The 12,597-nt window shown below is 37.4% G+C and overlaps 1 protein-coding gene and 1 long non-coding RNA gene across 4 annotated transcripts in view; one reads left to right on the plus strand and one right to left on the minus strand.

The window, feature by feature from the left end:
- SLITRK4 (SLIT and NTRK like family member 4) overlaps positions 1 to 12,597 on the minus strand; it is a 130,577-nt gene that overhangs the window by 78,519 nt on the left and 39,461 nt on the right. The window lies entirely within an intron of this gene.
- On the plus strand, positions 1,966 to 8,844 carry LOC127389609 (uncharacterized). Its single transcript, XR_007890675.1, has 4 exons — positions 1,966 to 2,010; positions 2,721 to 2,794; positions 5,793 to 5,930; positions 8,765 to 8,844. It is a non-coding gene; the product is annotated as an uncharacterized LOC127389609 (long non-coding RNA).

Here is a 12,597-nt window from a genome sequence, read left to right on the forward strand (position 1 = left end):
GTCAGTTGTATTGCTGCAGCATCACAACAGGCTTGAGGATCTGTCACAGCATCAACACATCATTGCTCTTTTCCCCTCCATGACAGATTACCTGCTCTAGCACTTCATAAAATACTCAGTCTTAATGCTCTCCAGCTGAAAAGTTCCAAACACCCAGGTTTCACTGAGTTAAGGTATTTTATACATCTTTGCTAAATGAACGAACTGCAAACATGTCAACATGTCAAACAACACATTCCCAACATATGACACTAGATTTTAGTTTTACTTTTAAGGAAATTATTTTGAAAGCATTTAAGTAATTGCAATGAACTTTCTCATCTTTTAACTGGTTTTGAGTTCAAGCTTTATATGTGTGTACTGGTGTTGGCTGCTATTAAGTTAATTTTCTTCATAGTATCTTTTACAGTGCAATGTTTCAGTGTTGTGACTAGAACATCCACAATAGCACCCCCATGTTTTATTATTGCTAAGCTGTGCTTACACAGAGCCAAGGCCTTTTCTTCTTCTCATACTGCTCTGCCAGCAAGTAGACTGGGGGTACAACAAGAAGTTGAGAGGGTACACAGCTGGGACAGATGACCATGACTGACCAAAGAGATGACCCAGACCATATGATGTTGTGCTCAGCAATAAAATTTGGGGAAAGAAAGAGGAAAGTGGTATGTTTGGAGTTACTGTTCCTGCTGATGGGAAGTTGTGAATTAGTTCCTCATTTTGCCTTGCTTGCACATGCAGCTTTACCTATTAACTGTCTTCATCTCAACCCATGAGTTGATTCACTTTTGCAGTTCTGATTTGCTTCTTTATCCTACTTTGGGGGAGTGAGTGGCTGTGTAGGGCTTAGCTGCCTACCAGTGTTCACCCACAATAACATGTCCTTAGGGGCTCTCTTAAACCCAGCTATTTTCTTTATCTGTCTTTGTTACAAAGACCATAGAGGACCAAGAAGTTAGAGCCAGTAGCTAGAACACTATAGATGGCATAATTCAGTGTCAGAAAAATCTATAAGCATTTGACCTTATACTGTACTGTATTAAAACCAAATATGAAACCTACTTAATAGTATTTAATTTTCATCTTCTCAACCAATACTCATTAAAAAGCTGGCTCCTGAATACAGATTGTTAAAGGTGCATTTCTAGTCTTCAGAGTATTTTAGCATGACACTGTATGTCCTGCTGGACTTAAATTCTTCTCTGATGGAGCTCCAGAGATGAATCTGTCCCACTTGCCAGGAACTGTAACATCATATTCAACATGAAATTTGAGTTTATTTTTAATTTATCTTTCATTTTGAAGTTGACCAAAGTGTCAGACCAACATGCAGAGACAAAAAATCTTGATATAGGCCTAGTACAAAAATTCTTACAAACATTCTATTTGAAGACATGTTTTGGAGTTTAAATAGGAAGGCTTATCTGCAGGTCAGGTACAAAGAGCACACACTTTCAACTGAAAACATGGATTAAAAAATGCTGCTCAACCTTGCTGTTAAGTAGTTGCATGCCAAGTATTTACAGCAGTCTGTGAGTAGATCACATTACTTGCAGCTGCTGTTTTCCTTGTGAAAGGGAGTGAAGAGAAGCATCACCTTTTCATAGTAGTGGGTGATGCAGGAGCTAATATGCAAATAAACCTCACCTAAGGCTTGCTGAAAGAAGTTTTGGGTTCTCTTCATACTAGCAGGATGGGGTCATGTGTACAGTAATGCTTGTTGTAAAGGGGGAGTGCAGAATTGCCAGGGCAAAATGTTACAATTCTTGGGAGTAAAACAAGACGTGATGGGCATGAAAATGAAGGAAATTATAAAACTTCATCTAATTTACCCAGTGGCCTTTCATTTTTGGATATGCTATGAGACTATGGAAAATGTCAGGCTATTGATCTTTACGTTAGCTGGCCTTAAGCAAGTTGTACTTACATTATTTATTCATTTCCACTTTCTTTTATGTTTCTAGGAATATGGATCTTTGGCAAAAACTTATTCTCCATCTTCATAGCAAAGTGGTAAGTAATCAACAGCATTTGGGGAATGGAATAATTTGGGGGCAACTGAATTTAAGCAAATTGCAGCTTTAAATCCTTTTCTTTCTGCCAACAAAGGAGAACACTGCTGAAACAAACAGGTAAAGAATCTGTCCCTGAGAAGTGGGGACATGTGTGCAAAAATTATTAGGTCCAGATGAATCCATTGGGCTCTGCTGTGGCATAAACCACAGGAAAAGCACAAAAGAATACAAGAAAAGAAAACTCTATTTTAGTTAAGCAGAATTTTTCAATGAATATTTCAAGGAGTTTGAGTCAGGACAGAACCAATTATCTCTCTAATAAATTTATTCTTCTCTTCTAAGCAGCTTCACTTGCTGAAATTAACATGTTTCTCAGTCATCTTCTAAGACTGATAATGCTCAGTGTTTATATTTCCTACTGGGGAATGGTGTGCAGAACCAAGGGCACTGTTTGGGGCTGAAAAACAGCTTGTGCTCCAGAAACAGAGGGAATAAAGGAATTACACCTGTGATGCTCCTGTGGGGAGGGGCAGACCCAACAGGTGACCAAAATTGACCAAACGAAGTATTCCATCCCATATGTGTTATACTCAGTATGAAGTTGAGGGAGCACTAGGGTCAAACTTTTTTCATCCATAGCTGGTGTCCTGGAAGGACTTTTGTCAGCTCATTTGCCTTTCATCTTGATTCCTGTGTTCCTGCATCCAGTTCCTATCTGCTGCTGACTCCAGGAGTCCAGTCTGGGACTTTTCAAGGGCCGACCCTGCAGCCTCTGTGGTGATGTGAGTGTTATTGGGGAGGGGGGGAAATATGATATTGCTTTTGTATATATTTGTATATATATAATGACTTTCCTTTTATCATTCCTGCTTCATTAAAGCTGTGTAGTTTAGTTTCCAACTGCAAGTCTCTCTCCCTTATCCTCTCTCCTTTCCCTACAGGGGGAGAAGTGTTAATAGGGAGCATCTGACATTCATTTAATTGCTGGCCCAGTGGTAAACTGTGAGAGAGTGCAAAAGATTTGATGAGTAGTGAAAGACAAAATATCACCTTCAAATACCAGGAAGGGACAATACCTTTGTTCTTACATGAAATCAATTGTAAACTCAGTTGATTATGTTTATCTCCGCTTAGTTGTAGTATTAAATTCTCACCTGTAGCCATGGTGAATTTGATGCCCATCACCAAGTCTGACTTGAAAAATACACAAAAAGCTTCTTCTATGGTATACATGAGGAAACCAGAATAATTAATATGCAACTACCTCTGATTTTTCCCCTTTTTTACTACAGAAATGCACCCTTGAAATTTAGTAAGTTCAGTTTCCTCAGACAATCATGCTAATCTTATCAGGGAGAACTGTCCTTGCCTCTCTAAATACATTTCTGAAGTGTTTCTGCACCAGTTCTGCACTGGTTCTCAGCACCACCATGTCTCCTCTGGATCTCATAACACTGCTCAGAACAGGTTTTACCAATTGAAAAATACTTCAGAATCAGAAGCAATATTTTTCACAGCAACTTTCCATGTTATCTGAGATTTAGGTTGTCGACTAGTATATTGGTTTGTTTGCTGGTTTGACAGGTTTGTAATTCTTTTTCTTCCTGCCAGTCCAAAATGGTTCCATTTTACGATCACTCTTTTACCTCTCTAAGTTTATGTTTTGAAAAACTTCTTAGGTTTGAAACTGATACCAAGGATCTTGCTTCTGTTTTTTCTGTTGTGTTGTGTTTTGTTTTGTTTTCCTGAGAAGTAAATGCCCAATGAAATGAAACTTGGTCAGTGCTATAATTCCTTGGAGGTTTTTCAACTGTGGATGTTGCACAGAACTTCTAAAATTAACACAGTCTCAGAGTACGTGGTTGGAAGTCAGTTCAAAGAGCAGTATGTAGGGTGACATTCCCTGTGTTACATCTCATTTAATGAATGCTTGCAAACTCAGTCAGAAAGACTTTTAAAATTAAATTTCATAATTGGGCTTAGAACCTAAAATCAACTTACCTCTACAGAAATCAATGTGTAACTACAGTAGTACAGAGCCTGGGAGTGGGTGAAAATGCAGAGGTGGAAATAGAACATAATTTTATTTTGCTTTCTTGGTGCTGTTAATGTCATAAACATCCTGTTATTCTGATATAATTGTGTTAATGTTAAAATATTTGGTTGATTCAAATAGGAGTAGAGATGTAATATTCTTTATATGGCAGTGCCCAGAGCAAAGAAAGAACGCCATGACAACAAGTAGCCTGCAAGCTGTCATGTTATTTGTGTTCAGCTTGCAGAGCAGCTTATAAAAAGCTATCATCTGACAAACATCCTGAGCATCAATAGTAATTGAGAGAGAAAGAATAGAAGAACAGCAAATGGTGCACAAGAAAGAAGAAAAAAAAAAAGAGTACAGTGATACAGCCTAGGAACAATACTTTTCCATACACTTTGGGTTTTTTTAAATGACAGTCATTTATTAAAATACACAACTTCTCAAATAAAACCGTTGAATGCAAACACTTTAGCCTTCAGACATCACCATCCCCCATAAAGAACTTTACTAATCAAAGGGGACAGCACACAAGAGACACTTCTAACATTCTACTGAACAAAACTCTGTAGCAATCGTAAAATTGACAGAGAAGACTACAGGGATATGAATGAATTTCTTTTAAAAGTACATATATTACATAGAAAAACATTCAAAGAACAACAAACTTTGTGAACAGTAATACAGCTTTTAAGAATAATGCCCATGGTGCTCTAAGTATTTTTATAGATATATCTCATAAGATTAGGCATCTTGGCAATTATTAATCTATATATTTTATTCTAAAATTATCTTTCATTGTTTAGGATTTTGGACTAGCTTACTATTGTTTTGCAACACAGTAAAATACTGAATTATTATGAAGTGATGCACCTTTCAGTACTGGTAAACTTGATCACACAGGTCAGTGCCATGGGGAAATTAAGTTCTAGGAAAAAAATACCAATAAGCAAAAATATCACATATTATACAGTTGACTTAGCTTCAATGGGACTTTTTGTGAGAGCAAAGGGAGTGGGATTCGATCTTTTAACCATTTTTGTTTCATTTGGAATTTTAAGTGATATGAAATTGTAAGCAGGTGTTTTAAAATCTGAATTTTTACACACAACACTTGAGCAGCTCACAACAATGTTATGTTGGCCCCCAATTAATAGACTTTTCTAGATGTAGCAAAAATGTAGAAGGTGATACAAAGCTAAAAAGACTAAATGATGGTACTTCTAGCTGTTCCAGGTTTTTCTGTATCCCTTGGCATCTAACATTGGCACATGTCAGGAAACGCAGAGATACACTGCCAGTACAGGAGATGCAAAGCAATATTTTAGCTCTTATTCACCTGTGGAAAAACAAAAATCATCACAGAGTGCAGAGCACCACTAACATACATTGCTGCAGGAGTCTGATTTTTTTTTTCCATGTCAGATTTAGCGTAACTGATTTCCTTCAATGACACGACGGATCTAATAAACTACCTTTACAGTATATTGCATCCTTTTTTCTAATGCCAGGGAGTTGGAAATGTAAGGCCGTATTTGGTTTCATTAATGAGGTACCCTATTAAAAGTACAAGCAGCTCTGCTGACAGGCCATCTGTTTGCTGTCAGGTAGGAATCAATAGTGTGGCCCTCAGCTGCATAGGAACCTCTTGAAGAATTCAGTGAACAATCCCTAGAAAGTAAACTTAATTGTGCTTGTCTTAGCTGCCACTGTAAGAAATTAACATCTCTATTTTTCTCTAGGTGCTAAGAGAACAAAAAAAAACAAACCATGACACCAAAACACCAGCAAAACCACCCAACAACAACAAAAATTGATACATTATTCATGCCAGAGAAAGAGAGACAGTGATGGAAAAAGTAAATAACAGACCACTGAGGGTAAGTTTCCTGTTTTTTGACCTATTAATGTACTTCTGAAGTTCAGAGTGCTTCTTCTCAGTAGTTTTCCAAAATACAAATTGTAGATCATCTTGGAAGACACTGCTTTGAATGCATAGGTCCATTGATGTAATTATGATTCACTGAGGAAAAGCTAAATTTTATTACTTCAGTACATAGTTTTTGTCATGTGTGAGTTTAGATGAGGGTTAACAGAAGTTAATTGCCCAGTTTGCTTTGATATCAATGGATTTCAAAGAATGAAAGTTGCACATGCTCAAAGGAAGAAGCTGAACCCGTGTTGCAGGGTTTTGGATAAGTGCTCTAAAAGTCAGGTTATCACATAAGAGGACTGTCCTGCCATGAGGTTGGTGCCTTATTTTAGAAATAAGACACAGACTGTCCTTCCAGAAGGCTCTTCCAGCTGTGGAATCTTGCATGAGATTATTTCCTGAGACTTTGATTAACTTCTCATGCCAGAAAAAAAGCAGTAGCATGTCCCTGTTATCTAGGTAGGCCAGTCTACTGCCTTTAAATGGCTCTGAGGGTATCACACCCTCATTGTACAGGTACTCACTGCACCTAACACTGGGAATTATATTCCACTCCTAGACCCAAATAGCTCAAGTTAGGTGTGAGAGCATCCATGTCCCTGTTTGGAATCAGCACTGATGAGTTGCACAATACCTGTAAAAGAACAGGGACCAGAAATAGAAACTTCATCATCCTGGGTGAGAACACTAAGCACCAAGTCATTACACTGCAGTGCTTAACTTTTTGTCTGTGCTACAGCCATGAGCTGAAACTGCCGCTGGCTGGCTGGCTAATTCACAAGACAACACGGGAGAAGGAATTTGGACCAGCAGCACTGCAATCTGTAACATCTGCAAAGGACAGGCTGGCCATCTCCCAGAAATCTCACTTGAAATAAAACCAGTTTTCTAGAATTTTATTTATCTGCTGCAGAACTCTAAATAGCCGAATCAAACCTGCTGGCATTTGCAATTAAATGTTGATCCAATTATTGAAATTGTCAGCTGCTAGCACCTTGCTGTAATGATAAAATTATGATTCACCCCAGGCTTTTTGAGAACACCCTTCACTCTGGGCCCCTCGAGTGTGCTATGAACCCATGCACAAGCTATATATAGAAAGCACTTCACTCTCCTGTGACAGGCAGCCACCTACAGCATGAATCACTGATCTTCTCACAGCTCCTAGCATCAGGACCACCAGATCAGAACATGGAGCAAACTAGGATGGTACTGTCTGATCCTCAGCTCCTTCTTGTTTGTTTGTCTGCACGTTCATTCAGGCTCTACCCCAAAGGAAAGCAGTCTGTAATGTTTTTTTAATTTTTCGTTATGTAAATCCCAGGCTAATATTTCTTCATTTATTATTAACACCCATGTTCTTGCAAGAAAAAAAACAAACCCAAACACCCCACAGAATGTCTCCTGATCACATTTAGTCAGGTTATAAAGCTTCATGAACACAGCTGTAAGATAACATGTATGATGTCATAATTAATGCATCTCATAGTTATTAATATTTTTATATTACTTTGTTAAGAAATGCTTTCTATTACAACCACACACATACAAAAGCCATCTCTCTGTCACTAGTACCATCTCCAGAGCCATTCCTTTGACTTCTCCCACCTCAGTGAGCCTGTGAAAATCTATCCATGCCTCCATAAAGCACTTCAGTCATTAACCTACTTTAACTAGTGATTTTTCTATATGGATTGTTAGGTTTTTTTGAGGAAATTGCACAAATTATTTCTAATTTATATTCATGATCTGGGGGTCACGTGCACCAATAGCCTAGTTCCCTATGTAATGAGTCCCATGCCAAACCCTGCTCTCAGGAACGTTTATGAGATAGCTGAGGGACACAAAACCATGACAGTGGATGGTAGGATGTAGGATGCCTCAGCTGGAAACCATGTCACATTTTCATGAATACTTAAAACATTTTTATGATGCTGCACTGCAATCTCACTTCTTATTTATTTCTATTCTTTTTTGGCAAAACTAAAGTGTATGCATATTCCAAGTGTTATTAATACACAATGGAATAGAAGATTAATTTCGAATTTAATCTTCTAGCAATAACCATATTAGGATTTAGTCAAGATTTTTATTTATACTTAATGCTTGTTCACCACCTATATTTTAATAGCTCCTTTACAGTCCTTCTAGAGAAGCAGAGAAAACAATGTGCATTCCTTGTTACAGATGTTTACTAGAGTACCAATTGTTTATAGAGTTATATAGCATTAGAATAAGTCATAATTATTTCCTTGGAAAAATATATTTCACACTAAACCATAACTTTACATTTTAGAGACATCAACTATACATTTGTTATGGTCATAGGAAATATTATTTAATTATAGAGTTTTGTAAATGTATGTTACAGTTTTGTGTACTAAATGAAGGAAAACTAGCAGAGAGAATGCCTTTTGACAATAAGCACTGATTATTCAGCATTGACAGCACAAGAATGTTTTCTGAGAGAATTAAGCTGCTGGCTCAACCACAGCTTTCCTTCTGAGCCTTTGGACAGATAAATAATGGTCCTGGACCCACAAAGATCTTTAAAGTAGCGAACACTAAAATATCGACCTTCAGACTCTCCACTTGTCATTTCACGGGAGTTATATAATTTCTCCAAGCACAAGAGACTCTCACAGGTGCATCTAATCCACTAGGTTGCAAAGTCATTCTCTCTCTCTCTTAGGCACTAGGATAAATAGTTTTGGTATACAGAGCAGAAACGTTTTGGAAGTGAATAAGGAGAAGCTCATTGAAAATTCCTCCTGTCTTCAGGTACTGGCACACTCAGTCAGGACTACTTTCCTGAATCTTCTGAGTTTCCTGACCTGACAAGAAAAAAATGACCGTGATTCCTGACTGGATGGATGCATCACCCTCCAGTCCAAATTACAGGCCTATCCAACATATATCCTTCTCAGCTGGTTTGACTTTACTTCCTGGTAGCTCTTGGTCCCTGACTTTCCAAGGTTAAGATATGTAAAGATGAGCTTATATCTTGGCAATATCTTCCATCTCTCTTTGTCCTCATTTTCAAAATGAAAAACTATTTATTCATTTTATAGGGCATATTGAATGCCAAATAAGCATGGTACTGGGAGGAGAAGCTTAGAGGTAGACCCAGGGGACTCAGAATGCCCAGGCTCCACTTCATGAAGCAATGTTTGTTGAAAACTCTGGCAAACCTGGGTATGACTGACTCTTCAAGCCTCAACTCATTGTTCTTAATTCATAGGAATGTCTCTGGTTGTTCTGACCCCCTGGAATGGAAGTTCTGGAAAACTGATACTTAAGTAGCATTGATTCATTTCTATTTTGGAAAGATCTGATCAAATCCTGTACTGTTTCTAAAAAAAAAATAGTATCAAAGTTGTATTTGTTTTAAATTATTTGCTTCCATGGGAAATTTAGAAAACTCTACTTTCATCTTCATCCTGAAATAAAATCTTGTTCAAAATATCATAAATTCCCATGAAACAAAATTGAATTTCAGTCAGCTTTGATCTAAACACTAAAGGCTTTTCCAGCTTTAGAGTCTAAGTTCACCCTTTAGGGAGCTATTAAAATACTGAAGTCTTGTTGTTATAAATCTTGGCCTAGAGAGGGAATTTTAGTGGCAAAATTTTAATCTATCTCATGGAAATGCTTTCAAGGTTTTCATAATACTACTTTATATATAAACATAAACAGTTTACCTCAATTTTACTTAACCTCAAGGTCCTTATGGGTTCTTGTGCCAGAGCCGCACAGCAACTACCACTTGATTTTGTGAAATTGCTTTAAAATCAAGACTCGATGAATTAACCTCAAACAGCCATGAAATGATGTTAAGCCCATTATGCTTCCACATTCTGCTGCTACCTTCTTCCTAATTACAGTGCCTAGTTTTTAATAAAAAAGAACACTGAAGGTGAATTTATAAAAATATGTATTTCTGTTTACAGCCTTGATCATTGAGGTTGACTTGGCCATTCAAAATAATTCCCTTTATTATTTATAAATACCTGTTTGCTTAGCCGTTTGATCCTATTAGAGTTACTGTGATTACCTATTAATGTAGCATAAAATCCATGTAGGCACCTATATTTTGATATATGCAGGGAGCATGAGAAAATTTGGCTTAGACTGAAAAAGTGAAAAACTTCCCTAGATTCTCAGTGTTACGCTGCTGTGACAAAGCTCCTCAATATTCCATTGTTGGAATTTTTTCTAAGTGGGAGGTGGGATTCAGGACATCATTATTGCTGTCAAAGATATCTGTTGGGAGAAGGTTGATCATGGGATAAAATTGCACACTGATTGTGAAACACCGTGCAATGCAGGGAACAGTTTTCAGAGACTTCTTAGAGAAAGTGTTCCAACAGGCATGTGTTCCAGAAGAAAATGGCTTAAACGTTAGCGTACTTTTGTGTTCCTTTCCCTTATATATTTTTAAGCTGCACTCAGTTCCTCTCCCCTAACACTAGAAACTGAGTCAAAAATCAAAACCAAATCATATAAGGTAATGTAATGATGGAAAGTGCTTGGAAAGTACATCAACCAGAAGACCAACATGTTCCTCTTGATATGTTTTAAGTGCTCCATGCAAGAATGGCACTGGCACTTGCAGTATTTCCTTTGTGCAGGATATCAATGTGATTGTTCAATACAGAATGAAAGAACCAGCGTGAAGAGACATGGTTGAGCAACTGCAATCCAAAAAGGAAATGTCACAAGTATTTTTTAATACCGCATGCATGGGGAGATGGTTAGATTTATTTGCTTCTCAGGGAGAAGGACATTGCATTTAGTAGTTTTTTTTTACTATAAAAAGCACTGAGGTGGGCATAGACCCTTCATGGGGCAGATATGGCAGCAATCATTGTGCTATTTGGAGCTATGAACTTCTAAGGCTCTGGCTAAACAGGACTCTTCTTAGAAGGTGAGTGGTTTGTCAGACCCTCATTTGTAGCAAATTGTTTGTGTGTGTGTTGGCAGTATAACCACAGCACTGAACTAGTATCCTTGGGAAGAGATACATTCACATGGACATATTACAGAGAACCTCAGAAGCTATTCTTCCTTTCCCACTTGGAGAATGGATGGACTTTGAAAGTCAAAAGATCACTGCATAAGCTTGTCTGGTGGCTCTTTCTAGTACTAGGATGCATTGCAGAGTTCATGCAGCCTTTGATAGTATTTCGTAACTGCCATATATAGACTTGTGTGCCAATTGTCACTGTTCTCTGGTGGCATAAATGCATATATTCAAGTATACTTAACTTATTACATCTGTTCCATTAATTTATTTATTTTTATTTATTTACATTGGATCTGAATGTGTATATAATCATCCTTTAATTATTGCAGCTTTCTAAGGCACCACATATTAAACAGTTGTTAACTCAAAAGGCAAGGGAGAGAGTCTGGGTTTACATTGTAGGTAGAGCCTTCTGGTCCCAAGAGCTAAATTCCAGTATAATGAGGACCTTGTGCTAGTTGTGTACTAGACAGGGATTCAGCTTCTACTGCCAAAGATCTGGCAGCGATGAAAGACTGAGCAGCAACTGCCAAAAATTTCTTGATATTGTGTAAGCCCTTGTGCTGTACAGTCTTGATAGTTGAAAGGGTTTGCATGGAAGAGTAGAATCTGCAAATAAAATGTATACAGGAAAGTAACATTTGCAATGACCATCTGCTCTGTATCCCTTCCATTCCCTGCATGCACACACAGTCCCACAAATTGCACGTGCTTTGGTATTAATGATACGGTGAAAAACATCTTATATTCACTATATGACATTTTTGTCTGTGGAGAGGAATAGAAGTTATTTGAGCCTCAAGGAAGCAGAAGCTGAGATTAGGCCTGGCAAAAGTTGGAAATTTCCAGTGGACCTCCTTAAATATTGATTTTTTTTAACTGCAAAATGGATCTTAAAATGTTTAGACAGAAAAGTAGGTTTGGGGAAGTTGAGAGGAAGGAGTGGTTTAAATTTTTAGAACATCATGCAGTTTCATTTCTAGATTAACAGTAATGAAAGTAATTTGCAAAATTACACCAAAGATAATCCAAATATTTTTTAACTGGATAAAAAGTTCCATTTATTTTTAAGCCTTTCCCATGTAACTCCTGCTATCTTTGAATAGAAGTGGTTCTAATTAGCTGCTCTTAGAGAAGTACTTGACAAAATGAATGCTTATGTATCTTGGTCATTTATCCAACCCTTCTCCAGAAACCATGGCATAGGTCATTTTAACTTAGTTTTATGATATCATGGTTTTAATTTCTTTGCAGTGTATGCTAAGAGTTTCTGGAATTCTGTGAACATGAAAGCACAAGCTTGATTAATTCTGTATTTACTCTTAAGGATGGTTAGCATGATTACAAGAGTCTAAGAAACCAATATGATATTTTTAAATGAAATTTAAATAATTCTTGTGCCCTGTCAACTCTTTTCCCCTTGGAGCATCTCAAAGTGGTTACGATGGAGGGTGCCAGTACTGAAGGAAAATAAACAGATCAAGACTATTTGTAGACAAATTGCAGACATACTAAGCTTGTTAATTTACATTAAAATGTTACACTTATCCAGACCTCTGTCATGTCAAAATGCAACAGAAGAGAGGCA

Source organism: Apus apus, chromosome 12 (genome assembly GCF_020740795.1).
Source record: "Apus apus isolate bApuApu2 chromosome 12, bApuApu2.pri.cur, whole genome shotgun sequence".
Classification (NCBI taxonomy): domain Eukaryota; kingdom Metazoa; phylum Chordata; class Aves; order Apodiformes; family Apodidae; genus Apus; species Apus apus.